Here is a 23,800-nt window from a genome sequence, read left to right as displayed (position 1 = left end):
CTCCATCCTGTGGGCGTCGGTGAGCAGAGGGTGGCCAGGTCAGCGCTGTGCTGGCCGGAATGTTGTCCCTGCTGCAGCCAGAAGGCCAGGGGACGCAGCAGCCCCGCCACTTGGGTCTCCCCGGCTGGCGGCAGGGTGCTGTCAGGTGGGCCCCTTCCTGGGGGCTGGGGAAGAAACTGTCCCCCAGCTCACTGTGGTGTGGACGGAATCCAGGTCTGATGGGGACCGTGTCAGACGGCAGCCCCCTCTTGTCCTGCCCCAGACACCTGGAGTCCGGCCCCTCTCACCTGGGGTCTCTTGGGTGCTACTACCCACCCAGGGACACACACTCTGCTTTTAAAGAGCTCTTGTGAGGTGGCCGGTGCGCCCAGTCACCTCCTTGTCCCAAGGTCAGCTGCTCAGTGCTCTTGACTAACCCACAGGTTCCCTTTCACCCTGCAGCAGCGTCTCGAGGTAGCAGTGGGCAAGGCTGGTGGGGTTCGAGGCGGCCCTGCCTGGGCATCTGCCAGGGCCAGAGGAGGGAACTTGGGCGACACACGTGGCCAGGAGGGAGGCCGGCTCTGGAGCAGGGAGGAGGGGCCTGAGGCTGGGTGGCAGACTGTGCAGAGAGCTGGTCTCTGGTTCCGACTCTGTGTGCATCTGGCCCGGGAGGCCCCTGGACCCATGCCCAGCTCCCTGCACCTGCATGCCCAGGTCTCCGGGACAGTTGGCATCTGCACAGGGAGCCTGCTCTGCACCTTAGGACCACCCACATCCTGCAGATGAGCTCGGAGGGCAGGGACCAGGCTCAGGCTCAGCATCTGTCACTACAGCGGTCCTGACCCTGGCCGCTCGGCCTCCAGACACGGGGGCGGGGGGTGGGGGGGCGCAGTTCCTCCATCATTTGGGAGAAGGGCAGCTGGTCCCCCCTACAGACAAAGGCACAAGAATGGAGGGGTCAAGCAGGCCCTGCCTGGGCTTCCATCTCCCCCGGGGCCTCCTTCCTCCCTCCAGCCAGGTCCTTCCTCGGCCTTGGGTCAGTAAGGAACCGGCTGTACCCCTCCCCCACTCCGTCCAAGGTCCAAGGCCAGCCGGCAGCGGCCCCTGACCCTGAGCAGGGGGCAGGCCTCACTCCACTCCAGCAGAGCCCTGGGGTCCCTGCCTTAGGTCTTGAATTCGGGCCAGGGGCCTGGAGGTGACATCCCAAGACCATGAACAGGAGGGACGGCCTGGAGGCCTGGGAGGTGGGTGACCGCTGCTCCAGAGGGAGCGCAGGTGGGGAGGCGCGTCCCCTGCCCCCCAACCCTGTCACAGCCCCCAAGCCCCGCCCCCGGAGGCGGGGCTTGGCGACCGAGGTGGAACGCCTGGGGCCCAACTTGTAATTAAATGGCAGCGATTTTGACGTGGCAGGTGATCTTCTCGGGAAGCCTGGCTTTAAATTTAGCTTCCTCCCCAGCCAGCCCTTTGAAAAGGCTGCGCTCCTGGGAGACGGCATGAGTCATCGGCCGCCCGCCGCCCGGTGAGCAGCGGCGTCTGCGGGGGAGCGGGCCTCCGAAGGCAGGGGAATAGTAAATAAGGCCGGGGCGGCCGGCGGGGCGCACCGCGCAGGGCGCGTCGCTGGCGGCAGGTGCTCAGAAGTGGGGCAGGGGACGGGGTGCGGGGGAAGCCAGCCAGGTGGCTGTGCCACTCCCTCGGGCCTCCAGGCCCAGCCCCCTGGACCCAGCACCGCCCTGCTGTAGGGTGTGTGCGCGCCGCGCGCCCCACTCCCGCAGGTGCAGGGGGAGCTGGGAAGTGCTCCCCCAGCCCACAAAGAGAGCCTGGAGCCCCTGGGTGCCGTCTTATATGGCAAGAAGGGAAAATGCTCTTTGTCATAGGAACTGGGTTGAGGACGCAGAGATGGGAGCTCAGCTGGGGTCCCTGGGTGGCCCAGGTGGTCACTTGGACCCTCCTGAGGGAGGCAGAGGACTTGGACCCCAGGAAGCCCACAAAGAGGAGCAGAGGGCGTGTGGAGACGCAGGCCTGGAAGACTACAGTGATGCAGCCACCAGCCAAGGACACTGCGGCCACCACCAGGAGCTGGAGGGCCAGGGAGGGCCTCCCTAGATTCGGCCCTGCAGAGAAACTGGGCCCGGGAACTGGCGATGGCCTCCTGCCTCCAGAACCGTGAGGGGTGAACTCCCATCTGTTTAGGCTCCAAGGTCACTTGGTCACCTGGTCAAGTTCGCCCAGCCCCGGGGCACCAGTGTACAGAGGCTGGGAAAAGGGAACCCAGTCCATGGTCACCTGCCCACAGTCACCTGGTGAGTGGCCAGGGGGAGATTCACACCCAAACCCATCAGTTCCAAAGTCCCTGGCCTCCAGGAAGAGCAGGAGCCCCTTGGGGGACCTGGGACCTAGAGAGCTGCAGCGGCTCCCCCCGCCCTTAGGGCCAATCACAAATCTGCGGCCTGATGTGGTGACACCCTGCTGGGGAGAAGCAAGGTAGGGCCCAGGGGGCACCGTGGAAGGAGGGGCATGGGGTGTGAGCAGGCCACAGGGCCACCTCTGGATGATGCACAGGAGGCCACCACAGGTAGGGAGGGATGCACGTGTCCCCTGTAGAAGGGGCAGGCAGAGGCTGCGCTTCCTGCTGTCACCAGCAGCCTTGGCACCTCCCCTCTGTGGCACAGGGCCCTGCTCAGGCCATGGGGGCCCACTGGGTGACACAGCTTTAGGGGTCCCCTGAACGCACTGCACATGCGCGCGCACACACACGCCTGGGCCCACCCGGGAGGTGCGGCCCCCCCACCCCGCATGCCAGCGCCTCCATCACACCCCCACAGCTCACCCTTGCGAGGCTCACCACACACACTCCATACACACAATCGTGCACACACAACCACGCACACCGTCCACAGCCCACTGCCTCCAGCCCCTCCCCTCCCTTTCTCTGTCCCCTGGGGCCCTGCCAACGTCCCAGGCTCTGCCTGCAGGGAGGGAAGGGACTGGCCCTCTTAGCACAGCCTGAGAATTGAGTTCCCAGGATCTGGCTGCACCTCCCAGCCCCAGTCCTGCTCCCCTGGGTCCCCCACCTGCTTCTTCACCTCTCTGGTCCTTGTCCTAGGCAGATGGTCACGTCCCCTCTGGGGATGGCCTGCCAGGGGCTGGGTGAAGTCTTCTTCGCCTGTCCTGTCTCGATCCTTGGACTTGGAGGGTGGCGCTCTGCTCTGTGCTGTGCCAGAGGCCGTGAGAGACCCTGCTCCAACCCTGTGCCCTGGCTGCCGCCTCCCCCGCCCTCCCGGTGGCCCTGACCTCACTAGCTGAGGTGTCTCTGGTGCCCTCTAGCCATTGGTCAGGACCCTTGCCTGGTCCTTGAGGTAAGTTCAGCAGCTCAGACCATGTCCCCTGAAGGGGGGGAGGGCACAGATGCCTGTGTGACAGATGGGGAGACCAAGGTACCCCACTGCTGCAGGCTTGGAGGATGTGCCCTGGCACCACTCTGCCCGCCAGCTGGGTACCCTGGCACACAGCCAAGCCTCCCTGAGCCCTGTTATCCCTGAAAGGAGCACTGAATGCAGCACGAGAAGTGCCATACGGACCCCCAGCTGCTCCTGATCAGCACTGGGGTCTCCGGCAAGTTGCCTGCACTTGCTGAAACTGGTTCACACAAAACTAGGGGGAGCCCTCCCAGGCCCGCCCTTCCCCAGTGCTGCTGAGGGCACCTGGGAGCCAGGGAAAGTGAAGGGCCGGAGCTCAGAGGTCAGGCATATCCAGGTGGGAGTCCAATTCTGCCCCTGCCAGCTGTGTGGCTCAGAGAAGGCGCCTAACCTCTCTGAGCTCAGGTTGCCTTGTCTAAGAAGGGGGAAGGACACCACCCAGTGCTGTAGTTAGGAATAAATACAATATCCTGTATGAAGGGATGAGCTTTGACCCCTGTCCATGAAAACAGAATCAGACCCAGCTATGCGGGCAACTCGGGCGGTCAACACTAGGTAGGACGCTCTCCAAGGCCTGCCCTCCAGATGCTTAAACTTATTCTCTTTCCAAAAATGGTTAGGGATGAACCACATTCCTGGCCATTCCCCCCGCAGGAGGATGGGTCAGCTAGGTCCCCCCCCACAAGTCCTTTGTGACCAGAGGCCACAGGGCAGAGACCGAGGGAGGTGGGGAGGTCGAGGGGCACTGGCTTGAGGCCAGACAGTGAAGCACTGCCTCTTCCTGCTGGTGACAGATGAAACGGGGTTCAGACAAGAAGTGGGGGGATGCTGGGGTGGAGACAGGACAGGACCCCAGTCTGGCCCAGGAGGGTCAGGACAGCCTGGAGGGAGGGTGTTGTTTGATGTGGAGAGTTCTTTGCCTGTGGCCAGCTGACCCTGGCATTGACCGTCTGGCTCAGGGTCTGGCTGGTGGGAAAAACCAGCAGGGGGGTGACGGGGGAGGGGCGCTCCCGGAGCAGAGGGCAAGAGGGGCAGCGCGCGGGGGTCTGTGCACCTGGCAAAGGGGCAGAGGCGCAGGGTCCGGCAGAGGTGGAGGGGGGAGCAGCTGGGAAGGAAGCAGGTGAGTGTGTGGGGACGGGAGGGCCGGAGTCGGAGGCGGCTGGGAGAAGAAAGGAAAGACAGGAGGAAGAAGGGAGGAAGGGCAAGGCGGAAAAGAGGGAGGAGGAACAAAGGAGCGAGGAAGGAGCCAAGGAAGGACGGGGAGGAACAAAGACGGAGTAAGAGGGAGGGAGGGAGGGAGGGAAAGTGAGAGGACGAGCCGCGGAAGGAAGGGGACAGTCGCAAAAGAAACATTCGGAGAAAAACAAGGGTGGAGAGGGGAAGAGCGGGGGCGCCGCGAAGGGAAGGGAGGACAGCGAGGAGCGCGAGGGCGACGGCCGGCGGCGGCGAGGGGGCAGCAGAGGGCGCGGAGCGCGCGGCGCGGCGGGAGCGCAGCGGGCAGCGGCGGCGGCGGCGGCGGCGGCGGGCGCGGGCCGGCGGCATGAGCGCGGCGGCGGCGGCGGGCGCAGCGCGGGGCTCGGGGCTGCCGGGCGGCGGGGCGGCGCGGGCCGCGGAGTAGGCGCGCGGGGCGGGCGCGCGGGGATGCGGGGGTCGGCGGGACCCCCAGCCCGAGCCCCGGCTCCGGGCCGAGCCTCGGAGCCGCGCCGCGCCGGGCGCGCCTAGAAGCGGGCGCCGTGCATCCAGCGACCCGGAGCCGCGGAGCCCGGAGTCCCCGCGGCCCCCGGAGCCGGGACAACTGTTGCGGCGGCGGCAGCGGCGGCGGCGGCGGCGGCGGGGGCGGGGGCACGGCCGGGCGTGGGCAGTCCCCGCGCCCCAGCCGGCGGCTCCCGCGGGCGCCGGCTCCGGCTGCGGAGCGAGGAGCGAGGAGCGAGCCGGCGACGAGCACGAGGTGAGCGGGGGCGGCGCGGGGGAGGGGGCGCCGGGCGGGGGTCGCGACGGGGGGCGGGGCGGCGGGGGCGGGTCCGCGCGGGGGGCGGGGTCTGCGGCCCGGGGCGGGGAGCCGGGTGCGCGAGCCGCGCGGGCCAGGGCGGGCGCTCCGGGCGAGGCGCGTCAGGTGCACTGGGTCCAGGGCTCTGGAGAGGGGCCGGGGACGACCAGCCGGAGTGTAGAGCAGGAGCCTGCGGGGCAGCCGGTGCCCAGGCGTTGGGGTCCGCTCCGGGGCTCGCCAAGGTGGGGATCGTTGAACCCGCGCGAGAGAGGAAGGGGCCTGGGTTGGAGGAACAGTCCGGGACGCACCGTGCAGGGACGCGGCAGCCGGGACCGGAATCCGCGTCCGAGGTGGGGACCAGCGTCCAAGGACCGAGTCCGGGAGCGCAGCAAGCCGGAGCCCGGTGCGCGCCGCGCGGGCAGGGACCAGGCAGGTTCACGCTGCGGACCTGGCAGGTTCCAGGAGTCCCGGCTGGGCGGCGTGAGGGACGGGAAAAGCCCCCCAAGTGCGTGCCCCTCAGTCCCACTCCGCCGCGTGGTCCCTGCGGAGCCACCGCCGCTTCCTGGTGCCGAATCAATATTGATCCCGCGCTCGGGGCTGGGTGGCCCGGCAGCCGCCTCGGAAGCTCATTAGCTCCAGCGGTTGCTATAGAAACGAGACCCCAAGCGTCTTCAGGTTATGTTTATTCTAATTATTATTATCATTATTAGTATTAGTATTTGTTACTCAGCCGGAGAAAAAAGAAGGGAGGAGAAAAACCCAGGGCACCCAGCTGCCTCCAACTGTTTGCCTTGGGAGAGAGGGAAGCGGCTGGTGGGCCAGGCCACTCCCTTCCTGGTGGCCTCAGGCGTGCGGGCTGCCCCCCAACCAGGGGTCAGTGGGTGGGAAGGGGTTATGTAACCCGTGGGGAGAGCTGTGTGTGCCTGTGTGTCTCCCCTACCTCTCTGGGCCTTGTGGTCCATGGGCTGAGTGACAGCTCCTGTCCAGACGAGGTTGGGAAGAGCAAAAAGTGATGGCAAGGATCTCTGCACTCCTTGAGCCTCGGTTTCCTCATCTGAAAGAGAGCTTGATCCAGGGCCATGCCCACGGCCAAAGGTTGCTATGAGGTCACAGCAGAACCTGGAAGTTCCCAGGCAGCCATCATGGCTGTGTGACCCCGGACAGCCCCTGCCTCCTCTGGACCTTGGTTTCTGAGTATGTAAACTGCGGGCCTGGCCCCAGGCATGGGCTCAGAGGCCTTCAGTCCCCGGGGGCTTGTGACTTGCTGGCTGTGGTGGCTGAACTCCTCAGCCGTTCAGACCCAGACTGATGGCCAGTTCCTCCTCCCGTCACCTGGTTCCGATGGCCTCAAGCGCCCAGGAATGGGAAGGTCCAGGGGCCTTTGGGAAGGGCAGTCTCTGGGTCGGTCACGGGGGTTAGTTGGAAATGTCATTCAGAACCTGGATCTGAACAACTCGGTCCTTGGTGTCAACCCAGGACCATCCCATGCCTGTCGGACTTGCCCAGAATGGGGACCTGTCCCTGTCCCTGTGTCTGTGAAGGCCCCATGCAGGACCCCTCCTCCCAGCATCCTGCCTCCCCAGAGAGGCTCCTCTCCTGGCTGGAGGGGGTGTCGAGCAAGAGGTGACCAGAAAGTCCTGCTGCCCGGCCGCTCTGGCCCCGTGGGGCTCAAGCTGAGAGCATCGGGCAGGGGCTTTGGCCATTGTCTTTGATGTCACTGTCTCCCTGGTTCGGGCTCTGTCCCAGGCATGTGAGAGGCCCTGCACTGACAGGGCAGGTGAGGGAGGTGACTGGGGGGCGTGAGTGTGTATGAGTGTCCCTCTCCTGGGCCACCCAGCCTGGAGCTCACTGGGACAGCTGGACTGGGCAGGAGGTGGAGGTGGAGGGGCTGGGGCTGCTCCAACCTTTGTGGGTGGCCCTGCGGAGGGAGAGCCGCCTGGAGCCCCGTCCGTCCCTGCCCCTGCAGGAGGGGTGCGGCCTAGAGCTCCGTGCACAGTGATACGCAGAGGCCGTGCCCTCCTGGCCCTGCAGGCCCGAGAGCCAGGGGAGGGCGCGCAGCTGGGGCAGCCTGGAGCAGGGACCCCCAGGCTGGGCGAGGGGGTGGCTGGAGAGCAGGTGGGCGGGGAGGGGCCAGGTGCTGGCAGTGGCAGAGGGCATCTGGTGCCCGCTCTCTAGGAGAGTCCCTAACCCTCAGCCACCCCCCTCCCCTCGGAGCACTTCATCCGGAGGGGAGAGGGCTGCCCAGGCTTGGGCTTCCAGGGGCGGGGCCGGGGACCCCAGGTCTGGCTGCTCAGCCGTCCTGTTGCCACAGAGGACTTTGTTTATACGGCCACAGCTGCGCCCCGCTGCAGTGGGAGTGCCCTGGGCAGGGAAGCCCAAAGGCCACCCAGCCAAGGGCTGTGGGGAGTAGAGGCAGAGCCCCCGCGCCTCACCTGACCCCCGCGCCACCCTGCGCCCAGCTGGCAGTCACTGATTGTGTTGCACAGAGAAGCTGAAGCTGAGAAGCCGGCTCAGGAGGTGGGAGTGAACACCAGGCAGGATGTCACCACCCCACCGCCACCGCATTGCTGGGAGCCAGGGCCGGCACCCGTGGTGAGGTGGAGGTTCTGCCGACACTCACCGCTAGTCATCGTCCTGTTTGTCTTCCTCTGAACTGACCCAGAGTGTGGCTCAGTCTTACCCTTAGAGGAAAGATTTCACCTCCTTGCTTAGGGAGGCGCTGTCTCTGCTAATTCAGCCTCTGTGGCTTTCACTTCTGTCCAGTTGATTCACACAACAGATTTACACTGGTCTTAGAATGGACGCTGTGGCTCTCCCCGCTGTTCTCTGTGGCAGTAACTGAAACCATCTATCATCAACTCCTAAAACAGTGGGGCTCCTTTCCTCACCATCCTCTGTAGGGCACGGTCCTGGACACCTGCGGCCAGAGGGTGAGGAGAGGCGCGCTCCTGGGGAGAGCTCTGTGGTGCCCCAGCTCTGTAGGTGCTGCTGACGCTGCCTGGGGCCTGGCAGGAGGGCCCACTCTTCCTGCCTCCCTCCCCCGCCCTCCTTCCTGCAGCAGGGCTCTCCTTGGCCTGCTGCCTGTGGGACCCCTGGGAGGCCGAGGGGACCCCATAACTGCCTGTGGGCCCCCGGGCAGCTTCCTACCTAGACGCAGCCAGAGCGGGGGCACCCGCTGGAGGACGTGTGAAGGACCCTGCTGCGCTGGAGCCCTGGAGGTCCCTCCCAGCCCTGCGCCACCCCCACCTGCTGTGACGAGCCCCTCCCTCCTCTGCTCTGGGTCCTGGCCAGGTTGAGAGTGTGCGGGGACCTTCCTGGGTCCCTCACTGGAAGCCCTTCACCACAGCCCAGGGCCAGTAACTTGAGGACATGGGGCCCCTGAAAGTACCAGGAAGGCACTGCAGTGTCCGGGGTCCTCAGCCTGGGAGCCCTGCTCCCCTGGCCAGTCTGGGGGCAGGACAGAGGGAGCAGAACACAGCCTCCCGGGCCTTCTGCGGCCTCTGGGAGGCGGCCTGCAGGTCCTGCTCATCTCCACGTGCAGATGGGGACAGCGAGGCCCAGAGCAGGCTGGGGATGCGTCAAGGTCACACAGCAAACTGGGCGTCCTTGAGGGCAGAGGATGCCCCACCAGACACGGTGGGCACTGTCCAGAGGCCTCAGGCCTGGGGTTGGAGGGGGCAGACACTCCTGGTGACCAGGGAAAGCAGCCGGGCGCTCACCCCAGAGTCCCCAGGGCTCCCTCCCTGAAGTCCTGCACGTGCCGCCCGGTTCTGGGGCTGGTGAATGGAGCACCTATCGGGGCGGGGCGCCCATCTGTCGCCGGTGCTCCCTCGGCAGATGCACGCACGCGCCCCGGTGAAATTAAGAAATAATGCATGAGTTTCCCAAATTACACCGTTTAACACTGAATTAAGCTCTGCACGCTCTTAACAGAGCCCTGGGAGGGAAAAAAAAATTTATTTTCTGTTCACACTTCCCTGGAAAATGAGAGAAACCCTGATCTTCCAAACCCAGCTCCATAATCGGATTATCCCTCCCCGGGCGCAGCGCCCCGGCCACGCCTGGGGACGGCTGCGGAGTCCGTGTCCTGCGCCAGGTTCCGAGGCTGCTCGCGCCCGACGGGCTCAAACTAAAGTGGCGTTTTCTTAGACACTGGCACAGGTTAGAAATCAGGGCATCCCCGCCGCACCCCAGCGGGGACCTCCGCTTCTGCCTGGCCGCGCGGCGGGCGCCCGGGTTTTGCTTTCCCTTTGGGCTCCTTCCCCGGCGGAGGACCTGGTTTATAGACCAGCAGGAAACGTGGGCAGCTTCTCTTCCTTGCCTGTTCCCCGGCACCTGTCCCGTGGGGTCGGGGCCAGGCCCAGGGACAGGAGGGACCATTTGGATGGAACAGTCTGGCAGTGGAGAGGGGCAGGGGGACCCAGGAGAGGGGCGGGAGGGCTTCCTGGAGGAGGCGGCTCCAGCTGGGGTCTCCGGGGTGGGTAGGGCGCGGTCTCCCAGGAGCAGGGCAGGAAGGCTGGACGTGCGTCTAGCAGGGGCGTGGCCTCCGGGGCTCTTCAGATTTCAGCTGGTGGCTCCGGGTGGCTTCTCAGGCTCTCCTTAGTTGGCCACCTAGGACGGGCTGCCCGGTTCCCTGAGGAGAGCCGAGCGGGACGGCAGGGAGGGGCCGAGTCAGCTGGGGCGGGGGCGGAGGCCTCTGGCCCAGGATCCCTCTCCCGGGCTCCGTGTTGGCAGGAGAACAAGGGCAGGGCCTTCCGTGGAAGTGAAACCACAGCCCTGGACTCCGACTGCAGCGTCCAGGGAGCCTCTTCCTCCCCCCCAGCCTCACTCCTCAGCTGCCATAGGCCTGGGCTTTGGGACGTGGGTCCTGCTGATGCCCAGCCCGGGCTGGGCTCCGAGCCTGCCTCTGCAGCCACAGAGGGCGTGGCGGAGGCTCTCTGCACCTGCAGGGGCTGCGTCCTCAGGAGCCCCCAGGCCTGGCCTGCCAGCCCTCGGCCCCACCCGAGACCAGGGCCTCCGAGGGCCATGTCTGTGCTGTTGATGGTTCGGGCTTCTGGAAGCGTTGGGGACGGTGGGGACGTGGCATCCCTGTGTAGCTGCCGGTGTCTGCCCCCAGGAGGAGAGGCCTTCGGGGAATGAGCCAAGCCACTGAGCTGGGCCCATCACCAGGGCAACGGCCGAGGGAGGCCGGGGCTGATCTCCCGCGGGGTGCGGGGCTCCACCTGCACAAGTCTCCCCTCCGCCTGCCCCTTACTCTGGGACTTGGGCAAACTGTGTGACCCCTGGAGCCTCAGTGTTCTCACCCGGGAAATGGGTGAGCCAGGCGGCTCCCCCAAAGCCTCAGTGAGCTCAGCACCTGCCTGCCCGCCCAGGGTCACTGCAGGCGTCACCGTTGATATCGCTGCGTCGGTGACCTTCCTCTGGGGCAGCTGGGCAGGAGCCAAGCGACCCTGGGCCCCTGGGATAGGGACCTCCGTGGCAGGAACAGGATGGAGCCGGCAGTGAGGTCGCCGCCCAGCGCCATGGCAACTGCAGGGCGGGAGGGGAGGCCAGCCCGGGCCTGGGCGCCAGTCCAGCTCCTCTGCTGATGAGCAGCCTCGGGCTTCAGTGCTGCCCTTTTCAAAACCCTGTGGATAAGAGCGTCACAATAATTTGCACAGGTGGTCGTGGGGATTGGAGGTGGGAACTGAGAGGTTTCAGGTACCCAGATCAGTGACAGTGGGAACCCTCCCAATTACCCCCTGGCTCTGGAGGGAGAGAGCTTGAATCCTGTTCTGTGCTCCAACTAGCTGTGTGACTTTGGGCTGGTTACATGCCCTCTCTGAGCCTCGGTTTCCTGGTCTACAGATGGGCACAGTCTCCACCTCTCAGGGTTCTTACAAGAATTAGGTGAGTCAATCCAAGGAGCCTGCTTGGTGCGAGTCTTGGATGTAGCAAGGGATAGTAAATCTTCCTGTCCTTGTTGTTATCAAGCCTCTGTGATACGTAATGGAAACAGGAGGAGGCTGTAGCCACAGGGCAGGTCAGAGCTCCTCCGCTGAAGGGTGGAGGCTGGTGTTGCTGAGGGCTCTGCGGCCAGCGCCCAGCCCAGGTCAGCTGTGCACGGGGAGGGAGGGAGGGAGGGCCGGCAGGAGCCAGGGAGCCTCAGCTCGGGCGAAGCCTGAGGACTGGGCAGAAGCTTCCCCGTGGGGCGGGGCTGCAGGGCCACCCTGTGCTGTGCACAAGTGACCTCGTCCCTAGCAGTTCAGTTCTGGGCAGAGCCGGGTCTAGCCCAGGGCTTCCTGTCCTTCTGCTCAGAGATCCCTGTGCTAAAGGAAACCCGTCGTGTCCCCCACCCCAGGAGGACACTGCCTCCCCTGGGAGCCTTCAAGCCTTGGAATGTCACTTGGGATGTGTGAAGGAGAACTGGGACTCGGAGGAAGGGCCCGGCCCATCCCTCCGTCCCTCCTGGGCAGTAGGGAGCACGGGCAGCTCCAGAGCAGGGGAGTTGGGTGGTGGGGCCGAGTGGGTGGCAGGCCTCCTGAGGGGTCCCGGCCACAGGGCCAGGGCAGGGTGTGGAGGTCCCTCCAACCTGCGGGCAGAACCAGGCCACTGCAGCCTGGCTGCAGGCTGCTCCAGAAGTGGCCCCGCAGGTCTCCCAGACAGTGTCCAGGCCAGGCTGGCCCGGGGCATGCAGAGTGCCCCAGGGAGGACTCTGCCACTCCTTCCTCTGGTCCCCTGGGGGAGATCAGGGAGACCAGCCCCGAGAAGGCCTGGCCTGGCCCCCCCCCCCCAGCTCTGTAGTCAGAGCTGCTGGCCTCCACGGGGCCTCCTCGGGCCTCCTCGGGCCTCTTTGGGCCTCCTCGGGCCTCCTCTGACCCAGAGTTCCCGGGAGGTGGATTCTGAAGACTGAAGAACTTTGTTTCCCGCCCCCTGTGGCTTCCTGCGGGGGGGGGGGGGGGGCGCAGGTGTCAGGCGGGAGTGGGAGCCATCTGCCCAGCACATGTGGAGAGTTTGTTCCCTCCCAAGATCACACTGGGCTTGCCTGGTGGGCTGCTGTCTCTGGGGACACGTGGACAGTCACCTGTCCTGTCCTGAGGCCTGATTCCTGCTAAGAGGAGCCAGGTGTGGGGTATGATGCAGGAGGAAAGGGAAGGGTGGCCATGAGGACGGGTGGAGGGACACCAGCGGAGCCTCGGGGGATGATTCTGGAAACTTCCAGCGCCTCAGCATGGCCGTCCTGGCCTCTGTGGGAAGCTGAGCAGGAACCCAGGCTGCGGAGGGCCCACCCCTGAGCGCTCAGGCCAGTTACCCCAGCCACCAGGTGACACTTATGTGGCTGGAATGCCACCCCCGCCCCACGCTGTGCCCAGGCAGACATTGCCATTCACCCACCTGGCAGGACCCAGGTGCCACCCACCCACACCAGAGGTGACAGCTGACTGCCCTCCTTGCTTCTGTGTGACTCAGTGCCCTCCTGGTGGGGGACAGGGAGAAGGCAGGCCAGCCCAGGCCCCGGTGTGGCCCTGCTCCCCACGGTGCCCAGCTGGTTCTGTCCTTCCCTTCCAGGGACACCACGGTCCCAGTGGGTCCCTGGGCAGGAGCACCACCCTCCCACCGAGGGCACCCTGGACCTCCAGCTGGACCCTGGCACCAGGAGGCCAGCGGGCGAGGGCCTGGCAGAGTCCGCTCCGGCTGGCGAGAGATCAGGAGACTTCGCTCCCGAGATTCAAACAACTGGACAATCTGTTCCGGATCGATTTAGCAGCACAAGAGTGAAAAGAATCAGAAAATACAGTGTGAAAGCTGTTTTCTCCCGGCTCAGTGGGGAGGAGGCGGAGCCGGCCTTGATTTGCAGAAGTCCAAGGCTGACCCAGGTCTGTCACCTCCTCCTGCCCCTCCTCCCCTCTGGCCCGCCCCTGCCCGCAGCCGCCTCCCCCGCAGCCTGGTTGGCAGCCAGGGGGTCTCAGAGGGGCACTGCCCAGGTGCCAGCCTCGGGGAGCCCACGTGGACCTTGGGCGGATCACAGTCATGACAGGGCCTCTGTGTGGCCACGGACACTGGGCAGAGAACCACCTTCCTGCCCCCTGTCAGTGAGGCCCCCGCTGCTCCCAGGGCCCAGAACCAGGCTGGCACCGTGGATTCCCTGGGAGTTTCCCGTCTGAGGCTGGAGGGGAGGAGGACGAGGAGGGAGGACGCAGGACAGGACACCGAGGCCTAACTGGGGAGGTGGGGTCAGAGCCCATCTGCCATCTGCGTCCAAGCCTGGCCTCTGGGTGCGCCTCCTCCTCTGGCCAAGTGCTGATTGTGATGTCCAGCACCACGGCATAGTGGAGTTGCCCCCCGGAGGGACAGGCCCCCGGGCTGCAGGGAGCAGGGGTTCGTCCCTGGGGGGCAGGAGCAGTGGAGCCCCCAGATGGCCTGTTCCCGTCCCTGGGAGGAGAGGAAGTCCAGCATCGAGGAAGGGCTTGGTTTCACAATGGCCTCCTCCCCCGCCCCCCCACCTCGGCCCCACAACACCTGAGGCCAAGAGTCTGAGCCTGAAAGAACCTTGACTTTGAAGTCAGACCAGCTTAGACCCAAATCCCAGTAGCTCAGCTGCTGTGTGACCATGAGCAGGCGACCGAGCCTCTCTGAGGCCTAGTTTTCTCGTCTGCAAACCGAGGGCAGGAGCCCCTCGACTTTTGAAAACTACAGGAGACGGGGCTGCAGAACCTCCCAGCCCGGGGCTGGACGGAGCAGGTACTCAGGAGTCTTCCTCCCGGCCCACCTTGGGGGGGCAGCTGCCTACATATTTTGTCTGGGTGCTGCCTCCAGAGGCGGCAGACCCCACAGGTCCCCACAGCTGACAGTGGAGGTCGAAGCCACAGCACCAGGGCCTTTGCAGCCAGGGTATCTGAGCACCTGTCCTGAGGCACCCTGAGATGCGTGGATGGCCGGGTGGCCGCCTGGTGTCCTGGGGGGAGCCAGAGCCTGGTTGCCCTCCCAGATCTGCCACGGGCGAGCTGTGGGACCCCCGTGCTCGATCCTCCTGCCACCCATGTGTGGCCAGATGGCACCCCACTACGGGAGTGGAGGTCACAGAGCCCCATCACCTGGCCAGGGCCAGGTGCTCCCCCCCGCCAGGCGAGCCCACCTGTCCTTCCTGGCCACTCGCTGCCCGCCCAGGCCTGCTGCCGCCTCCCCCCGGAGGCCCGCCCCCGCCGCCCCAGTTCTCACTGGGATTTCTGCCGACAAAGCTCTTTCAAGAGCCCTGTTTGATGTTACCTCTCAGTTCCCGGAAAATTCTGAGCCACTGTCCCCCAGAGCGGCGAGCTAATTAGACCTCCGAGTGCGTCTGCCCAGATGTCAACGCGGACTACAGAACTCAGCAACTTTTCTCCCATTTCTAAGCAGCATTTGTTGTTTCTGCCAAGCAGGAAGCCCCCTGGTGTGGGCAGGCCGAGCCCCTGGAGCCCCGGGTGCTGCTCCGTGCTCCGGGCAGGCCTTGGGCTGTGCTCCCTGGAGCCTGGCTGGGGAGCACGACACAGGGCCCCAGGCTTGTCCGGCTGCAGAGGAGGGTCACCCCCACGGGCAGCCGGGCTGGAGAGGAGCCCCAGCCCCAGGAAGACAGAGGAACACCCCAGGGCTCCGGCCTTGGCCTGCGTATGGCTGCACCAGTTAGGCCTGACGGCAGGCCAGCCCCCGCCTGCCCCCCACGGCCTGGTGACCCTCCCTCCAGGCACACGAAGAGGGCACTAAGGGCCATCTCCACAGACCCCAACAGGGACCCCTGTGCACCTGCAGGGGTGCGTGGGCCTAAGCTGGTGTCTGGTTTGGGGCATGGATGACAAGGGCTCGCCCTCTCCCGTGACGTCCCCGTGCCCCGCACCCCACACTCATCTTCCAGGGTGACCCGCGGGGGAGGGGCCAGCCGACCACGATGGCCAGGGGGCTGGTGTCATGCCTGAGGAGCTCAAGTTGAGGCCTGTCGGGCCTGGGGGCCACGGGCCGCAGGAGAGGTGTCCAGGAGGGGGCCGTCCTTCACATCTGCGCTCAGTGGGCAGCGAGGGCTCTGGGGTGCTCGGAGGGGGGACGGGAGCCTCTTCCTGCCACCTCTGGAGGTGCCCGTCTACCTCCCTGTCCAGCCAGGGCCTGAATGTGACCCACAAGGGTGAGCGCAGCTGACCAGCCCCCCCCCCCCCCGTCATCAGTGGGCAGCGACCCTTTTGAGAGGAGCGTCTGGTCCCCGCCTGCCTTGTGGTGACCTCAGCAGCTTTGGTGCCAGTTACGCAGAGTGTGGGCGGGAGCTGGTCAACACCAGAAGTGGCCCTGGGCACGGGCTGCCACAGACCCGTGGAGGGGTGGCCGGCCCCCAGGCCCGGGAGGGGCTCAGAGCACCCCTGGGGGCGTGGGGCTGTGCACCACCCCTGTGGTCTCCCTGGGCGGCCCCATTTGCATGATTTTGGAGTTGATTGGCCTTAATCACAGCTGACAAGTCTCTGGTTGGAGCAGCAGCTGCTGCCAATTACCCGGTTGGTGACTTGGTTTGTTAGAACTGCTCCGCAGCGTCCCCTCCCCACTCCCACTCCCACTCCCACTGCTCCCTTCACTACCTGCCCCCCAAGAACCTGCTGCGTGGTGCCCGGCAGGTGCAGCTGGCCACTTCTCCAACCTGCAGGCCAGCGCCCTGGACCCCCGGGCAGGGCAGGACGAGCAGCGGCTCCCAGGGCCAGGGTCTGTGCGCCGTCCTGGGAGGCGGGGCCTGGCCTAGGGTTTCTCAAACCAGGGCTGCCCGTTTGTGTTCATGAGGCTTTATTAGATCACGGCACCGCGGGAAGGTTGTCTGTGGCCACTTCTTATCTACAATGGCAGGGTGACAGAGGCCTGGTGGCCCGGGACAGGGACTTCTACTATCTGGCCATGTGTGGCAAGTGCCCTCCTCTGACCTAGCCAGTGGCTCTTGATGAAGGCCCCCAGCCCCCGACACTCCGAGCCAGCAGAGGTGACTGGGGTCCTGCCCTGGTCAGCTGCTCCTGAGCAGGGCCCAGGACGGTGCTCCAGGCGCCCCAGCCAGCCCTCCGAGGAGCTCTCTGTCCACCGGGGCTCTGCTGGTGTGTCGGCCAGTGTCCGTCACTGCCACAAAACATCGGAGCTAACTGACCCAAGAAGCGGGAGGGTCGCTGTGCTCACTTTGGGGGTCTCGGTCACTTGTCCCTGTTGATCAGGCCTGGCGAGGTGGCACATGGTGGCGGGGTGTGTGGTGGAGGGAGCCCCTCCCTCAGGCTGGGGACACCGAGGAGGGGGAAGAGAAGGGCTAGGTCCCAGTGGACCTCATGGTGGGAAGATTTCCGCTTAGTTCCACCTCTTAGTGTTTCTACCACGTCCCAGCAGCGCCCAGCGGGCCTCCGTCCTCCAACACGTGGGCTTTGGGGACATTCCTGATCTCATTCTAGCGTCTGGTCACCACCCCCGAGACAGATGGGGAACCTGAGGCTCTGTCTGGTCCAAGGCCGTGCTGGTGAGCTCCGGCCCTGGCTGGTGCCCATCCTGACCTCACCCAGGAGCGCAGCTGCCCAGCCGGTACCCGCTGGGGTCTCTTCCGAGTCTGGATTCCACGAGGGGCCTGCTGTCGCGTCCTGGGGTGCAGCAGTGTGACCAATGGGAGGCGGGGCCTTTCTCTCGCCCGGTCTCTGTAGGCAGGTCGGTGATCTACATGTGTCTAGAGGTCACCCACTGTCACCTCTTTGAGCACTGGATAGAGCCCATCCCCCAGGTCTCTGAGTCACCTGAGGCCAGGTGGCAACGCAGGGTTTAGTGCAGGCAGCAACTCGGCATCTGCAGGGCCTCCCCAGCCTCTTCCCCAAGACCTGGGAGGTGTAGGCACGTGGGGGTGGGGCCAGGTGAGAGGCGACCTGGGGATTCTGCGGTAACCTGAGTCCTCCAGGTCAGATCCCCCTGATTTACCAGGACATTTTATCACCTGGTGGCCCTCGCTTAGAAATGAGGGCCAGAGAGAGTTTATGACCAGGAAGCCCCCCAGGGCAGTGTCCCCGGGACTTAGCAGGAGGCTGGGAATCCAGCAGGGTCCAGTCCTTCCTGGGATCGGAAAACCCCGGTCCTGGGCGCAGGGAACGCGGCCTTCTGGAGAATGTGGGACCCCCTGCCCCCCGTGGGCCCGGCTGGCTGTGGTGGGCCTCTGCCCTCTTCCAGACTTTGGATTATGTGCAAACTTTGTTTGAGACTGAGATGGAACCCGGGGGCACTTAGCCGCTGAGCCACCCCCAGCCCTTTGTTTTGTTTAGAGACGGGGCCTCCCTGAGTTGCTTAGGGCCTTGGTAAGTTGCTGAGGCTGGCTGTGAACTTGAGATCCTCCTGCCTCAGCCTCCCGAGCGGCTGGATGTTGGTCGCCGCCCGCCCCGGCCTGTACACACTCTTTAAGCCTTGGTGCCAGGTTCACCTGCTGCCCTCCAAGCCCGGATGGGGTCCGTCCCTCTTCCTGGGCCTTGGTACCCTCCACCATTCCAGGCAATGCCCTCTTTGCTTGTTGTCAATGACAGGTGTCAGGATGGGACACCCTCGACACCCCCTTAGCCTGCTCCTGGGTGCCCCAGGCCCTTGCTTCTGTGCCCTGTCACAGCTGTGCCCCCCCCCCGCCAGCACTGAATCTGGAGGCCTCGGTTCCGGTGGTGCTGCCCCTGATTGGGTGCGGGCGCCCTCCAGGTCCCCTAGAAACAGGGCTGCTGTGGGTGTTCGAGTGAGGTGCCAGGGCCCAGGCCTTTGCCCAGTAGAAAGGGGGTGCTGGCGATGGCCCCAAAGCCAGGGGCTGGGATAAGAAGCCACCGTGTGCAGGGGGACCTAAAACCCTATCCTTGTGGCCTGCTCACAGCTGGCCTTCCTGTGGCCCCACCCTGGGACCCGGGGAAGGGGGACTCCTGCGTGCAGGACAGCTGTGAAGAGCAAACCGAGCCTTGCGCCCTGTCCATCCTTTCATGCATCACCAGGCTCAGAGAGGCCAAGGGACTTGCCCAGGGTCACACAGCTGGGAGGAGGCAGAGCGGGAACTTGAGCCGGATGTTTGGACCCGAGCAGAGAGCTGCCATGTCCCCACTGAGTCTTGGGCAAGAGGCAGGGAGGGGAAGCCCCCTCACCTTGCTGGGCAGCTGCGACCCCACCTGGCTCTTGGTCCTCTGCAGGGACACCCTGCCTACTCTCATCCTTCAGGGCTCTGCTGCCAGGCGCCTGCCATAAACTCTGCACTCCTGTGTCCACCTCTCTAGGTCATGAGAGCCAAGCCCCCTCCCCACCCGGGCTGCGCGAGGCTCCTCGGGTCTCACGATGGCCGCCCGCCCCAGGCTAGGGACCAGGGCTAGATGAGGGCCTCCGGGCTGCTGTGCTCTGTCCACCAAAAAGGATGAAAAAGGAGTTTATCTCCGGCCTGGCTCAGGAGAGGCCGAGCTCCAGGACCGGGGAGGGAGAGGGCAGCTGGCTTCTGAGTGGCCCAGCTTTAAATGCCACCCAGAGCTGGGCACTGGACGCAGTGGAAATGCCAGCTTAGGTTGAGAGGGACGAGGTACGTGGGGGCCTGGGCCTGGGGGGCAGGGGCCGTGCGGCTGCACAGCCAAGGCCCTGGGGCCACTCTGCACAGGGGCAGGAGGGGCAATCCTCCCTGGGGAGAGGACTGGGGGATGGGCCAGGGGGACAGGAAGAGGGTCAGCCAGGAGGTCGGCCCAGCTGCTGACGACGCTCTGGGCAGACCCCTCTGGGCTCTGGGCTCCTTCCTCAAGAGGCTGACTGTCCCCTGCAGATGTCACCAGTGCCTGGTATAGAGGGGCTCCTGCAAGGACCCACCGAGCCCCACCTGACCACAGGGACTGAGGCCCGAGAGGGGGTTCACAGGCTGAGTATGAGCGGGTGGGGCCTGGGATGGCCCTGTCCAGCCAGAGGCCTCTGTTCACCCTAGCCCTGGACTGTAGCCAGGGTGCAGAAGGCAGTGAGCCCAGAGACGGCTGCGTAAGGACCAGAGGACGGTCACTCCAGGGTGCGGCAGCCCTGACCCCAGACTGCAGCTGGGCCCACCTGCCCACCCGGGCTCCACCGAGAAGGGCTGGGCTCCCCCAGACGCACAGCGGCCTGGGCCTGTTGCCCCGCTGACTACACAAGGCCCAGCACCCTGCTGTCCTTTTGTTGGGGCTTAGGATTGATTGATGGCGACCAAGAGCCAGGAGAGGGGCCAGGGCCCCAGAAGGGGAGTGGCCCAGGTCTGTCTGGGGTCTGGCACCTGAGTCAAAAGCCTGGCGGGTAAGGACCCTGGACGTTTCCAGGTCTCTCTGGTGCTGGGCACAGGAGCGAGGCCGGGGTCCCTGCCCTGGACAAGTGCCCAGGCCGAGGGCAGCCAGAAGGCTGCAAAGCCCCCGCAGACATGCACCTTGTGAGAGGCCACAGTGATGGTGTCTGTCACCAGGGAGGTGGCCTGGGTGGCGAGGAGCCCTGTGTGGTGCCCACGCTGGCATGTGACCGCCCGGTCGTGACCGTCTCCTCCACTGGCCTCTGTGTGGCCTTGACAAAGTGCCCATGAGCTCCTCTGCCTGGCACCCTGTGTCCAGGTCCTCGTGTGGGGTTGGGGACGGGGCTCAGAGCAGAGCTTCGGCTGAGGGGCGAGCTGGATGCAGTGGCCAGCAGTGGGGGCTGGGGAGCCTCTGGCGCTCCCTCTGGCTCCCCTGCTGGCTCCCCGCGGGCCTGGCCTTCTGACCTCGGTTTGGACACATGCACTTCCTCAGCGGCTTCCTGTTCTCCGCGGGCCAGCCCAGAGCGGCCAGGCAGAGGCCAGGGGACAGACCCCTGGCCCACTCAGGCCCCTGCCTGTGTGGGGGCCACACTCCTCCTGAGTCTCCTTCCCGCACACAGTAGGTGCTCATATGGTGCACCTTCTCCACTTGCCCTTCCATGTCCTTTTTTCTGGGTTCCCCACCCCTTCCTCACCGGCCCTCTTTATGGATGGTTCCTGTGGGTTGTGAGGTAACCACCAGCACCCACTGTGCCGGGAGCACCCGAGCCCTGCCCACCTATGGCACCATCCCTGGTTCCCTTCCTCGACCCCGCATCCAGCTCAGCCCACCTCTGGGCCTTTGCACGTGCCAGGCAGTGGTGCGAGCCACTGCAGGTCCAGCCTCCTTGGTCTGCTGCAGGCCAGCCCACCTGTCCCCCCTTGGCTCCCAGCACTGTGCTGACCCAGACCTCCCTGCGCCCTCAGGATGCCCCAGGTTGTGGCACAAGGACGTTTGGTTGCTGTGCAACGTAGGAGGGATGGTGAGAGGGAGGATTCCTGAATGGAGAAATGATGCCGCCTCGGTCTCCTCCTGGGCCCTGCCAGCCCCGTCAAAGTGGGGTGCTGCCCGGGCCTGATGGGGGCTGAGAGACTCAGGGCTTTGGCTCCTCTTCTCCTGGGTGCCTGGGTCCCTGGCACCAAGGAGGCCCCAAGAGAGCCGCAGGGCCACCCACCGAGGCATCGCTGCCCCTCCCCCGCCTGGCACTTGGAGTGAGTCACTCTCATGTGATGTTTGTGCTTCTCCACCGGGAAGTGCCGCGGGACTCCAGGCTGCCTTATCTCCTCCCTGCAGCCCAACAATCCGCGGACACAGGCCGAGGGTCGAGTTGCCAAGGGCCACGGCTGTCCCTGCCCACCCCCTGCGTAACCAGGGAGGAGGCTCAGGGAGGAGGCCGAGGGGGGCCGGGAGGCCCCAGGAGAACCCAGCAGCCAGGAGCTGCCCGCATGAGCCCCTCCCTCCCCGGCTCCGGTGTCCACACCTGCAGGGCAGGGTGACAGCCAGGCCAACACCCTGGAGAGCCACAGAGCTCTAATGGGGACACAGCTGGCTCAGGGTGAGGGTGTGAAACGGGGGGCGGTAGGGACAGGGTTTAGAACTTGGACCCAGGGCTCAGAAGTCAGGGGCCAGGGAGGGGGCCTTCTGTGGGCATCAGCTGGCCGGTCCTCCTGAGCGAGGGGCCAGGGGGGACGGGAGCGGTCTCCAAGCTGCCGCCCTGCTCACCCGCCCACAGCCCCCTGCAGTCTGCGGGGCTCCCCCCACCCCCGCCTGGCCGCCGCAGTTCCCGTCCAGGTGTCCGCTCTTGGAGGTGAAGTGAGTGTGTATCCAGCACCTACTGTGCGCAAGGCATGGTGGGGGATGTGGAGGCACGGAAGTCCCCACCTCTGGGAGCTGGTCCCAGTAGGGAAGGAAACCGTGCCGCCCGAGGCCTAGCTAACGTGGGAGGGGACTGGAGAACCAGGGCGTGGGGGCCAGCTCTGTCCTCTAGACGCTGGCCTTGGGAGGAGCTGAGTGGGCAACACCAGATACCCGCTGTCCGCGGTGCCCCGCGGCCTCTGCTCCGTTCCGTCCACCTTCTGTCCCCACCAGGGTGGCCATGGTTGCCTGAGCCGGTGAGGAGGCCGAGGCCAGCGCACTAACTCACCGGGTCACCCAGCGGGCAAGTGCTACCACTCCACAGAGTTTGGGGACTGAGGGCGCTGTCACGCAGAGCCACTGCAGCAGACCTGCTTCAAAGTACACCCGCCGCCCTGCAGCTCTGGGCCCATCCCTGCGCCTCTCTGAGCAGCGAAACAGAGACGCTCACGCCCGCGGTCACTCCAACGGCTCAGCACGTTCACCAAGTGCCCACCTGTGCCCCGCCCCCGCTGCTCAGGCAACGGGCAAAAGCAGAGTGGGCTTGGCAGGGCTGGCTCCGTGGGCACGCTAGTGACCCCCGGGCTGGGCGCCAGCAGGGCTCGGCTCACGGTGCTGCGCTAGGCGCGGGGCCCCATCCGGTCCCTCACACTGTGGTCCTGCAGCCCAGCGCCCCGACAGCAGGTGGCCAGGTGGCTCTGACCAGTGTCTGTTTCTCAGATGTTGGCCCCAGCCAGCGCTGTGAGGGGACGTGTCCCAGTTCCTCCTGCGGCTGCCTCCTGCGAGCACAGGAGGGTCACAGGGACAAGCTTTGATCTCGCCTCAGGCAGCATGGAGTCTGAGCAGTGTTTATTCCTGGTCTTCGCATTCCAGGGATGTTTCATAACCTCCTCGCACGTGTTGTCCTGAAAACAGACGCGTCACCAGGGGCGCGGGGAGAGGGCGGCCTGGGGGCCGGGGCCTGTTGGCGCTGGTCAGGGCAGTCCACGGTGTGCGAGGCCCAGGGGCCAATGGGGGAGAGCAGCCGGGTCCCAGTCCCTGCCTGTGTGAGGCTCCTACACACCCATGGGCACCTGCCACCCGCAGGGCTGCCTGTCCCCTGTCCTTGCTGAATGCTCGTCCACGTTAACGCCAACATGACTGTCACTGACAATCCTGCAAGTCTGGCCACTGAGCATCATGTGGCTGGCATGATGACTGACCCCACCCTGCCCGGGCCGCAGGTCCCAAGGCCGCGGGGCCTTTCCTGTCCTGTTTGACGTGCCGTGCTCGGCCCACAGTGGCAGAGCGGCAGGGCTGTGGGATGGGCGTCGGCAGGGGCACCAGGCCAGCTAGGGAAGGCACCTGGGAGAGGGCCACTCCCCGCCAAGGCCCAGGCTCTGGAGGGCGCCACCAGCTGCTGAGAGCCCGGGTGCCCGGGCGGGACCTTCGCCTCCCCTGGCCTCCCACCCTGCCCTGGGGAGGGGGGCGAGATGGCTTGGGGCTTCCACAGTGACCAGCCTGTGTCCTTCTCTGTCCCCGGGGCTAGAAAATTCAGGGCCAGGGCCAGTGTGGCTCATGTCTGAAGAGGACCATGCCCCTGGGGCAGTGTCCTGTCCCTGACCCCTGCTCCCATGTGCCCTTCTCAGAGTCGCTCTGGAATGAGGGCACAGATCAAGTAGGCCGCACAGCCCTGGGGTGGGGAGGGCCAGCGTTTGGGGAGCCCTCTGCAGGAGCCACGGGGTGCAGAGGAGAGGCCTGGGGTGGGCTCCTCGGTGGAGCCTCAGGCACCGAGCACAGCTGGGAACAGAATGTGCAAAGGCTCAGAGGAGCCATGGGCCTTGGAGGCTGAAGCTGGAGGAGCAGCCTTGGGGTGGGCGAGGCCGGACCTCCTAAGCAGGGTGAGCAGGCAGGCACTTGGGAAGCCGGCCTGGGACCGCGGAGGTAGAGGCCAGCTGGGAGGACACGTGGGCTCCATGAGGGCGAGGCTCCCGCACCCCGTCTCAGCTGTCACACATGCGCCTGCGGATCACGTACCCCATAAGCCCCTTCCGGCACAGAGGACTCTGGGACTCGATGGCTCACCCAGGTCACATGGGTTTGGCCTCAGGCAGAGCAGCCCAAGCCCCAGGCCTGGCCGCCCTGGGTGGTCCCCGCAAGAGGAGATGCACTCGGCCAGGTGCCGAGGAGGCAGGGTGGGCTGAGGAGGGGCAGCGGGAGACCCCAAGGCTGCCAGAGCCTCAGGCCAATGGTGTCCCTGTCACCCCCCACCAGGCCATGGGGCCCTGCCCCAGGGTTCC

General features: G+C 65.7%; 1 protein-coding gene across 8 annotated transcripts in view; it reads left to right on the top strand.

Moving 5' to 3' along the window:
• Positions 1–23,800, top strand: part of Shisal1 (shisa like 1) — a 95,087-nt gene that overhangs the window by 34,923 nt on the left and 36,364 nt on the right. Inside the window, exon 1 of one of the 8 annotated variants that reach the window (XM_058574221.1) lies at positions 5,237–5,343. The exons of 4 other annotated variants lie outside the window; for them this stretch is intronic. The gene's annotated coding sequence lies outside the window, so the exon portion shown is untranslated. Of the gene's footprint in view, positions 1–5,236; positions 5,344–5,497; positions 5,625–12,877; positions 13,239–19,347; positions 19,642–23,800 lie in introns of those variants that run through there. 3 more of the 8 variants (XM_058574223.1, XM_058574225.1, XM_058574220.1) reach the window with 3 other exon arrangements.

This window comes from Marmota monax, unplaced genomic scaffold (genome assembly GCF_021218885.2).
Source record: "Marmota monax isolate L192 unplaced genomic scaffold, Marmota_monax_Labrador192_F-V1.1 WCK01_AAM20220418_F8-fsc00051, whole genome shotgun sequence".
Classification (NCBI taxonomy): Eukaryota; Metazoa; Chordata; class Mammalia; order Rodentia; family Sciuridae; genus Marmota; species Marmota monax.
The sequence above is the reverse complement of the archived record's forward strand: the minus strand, read 5'-3'. Positions and strand labels throughout refer to the sequence as shown.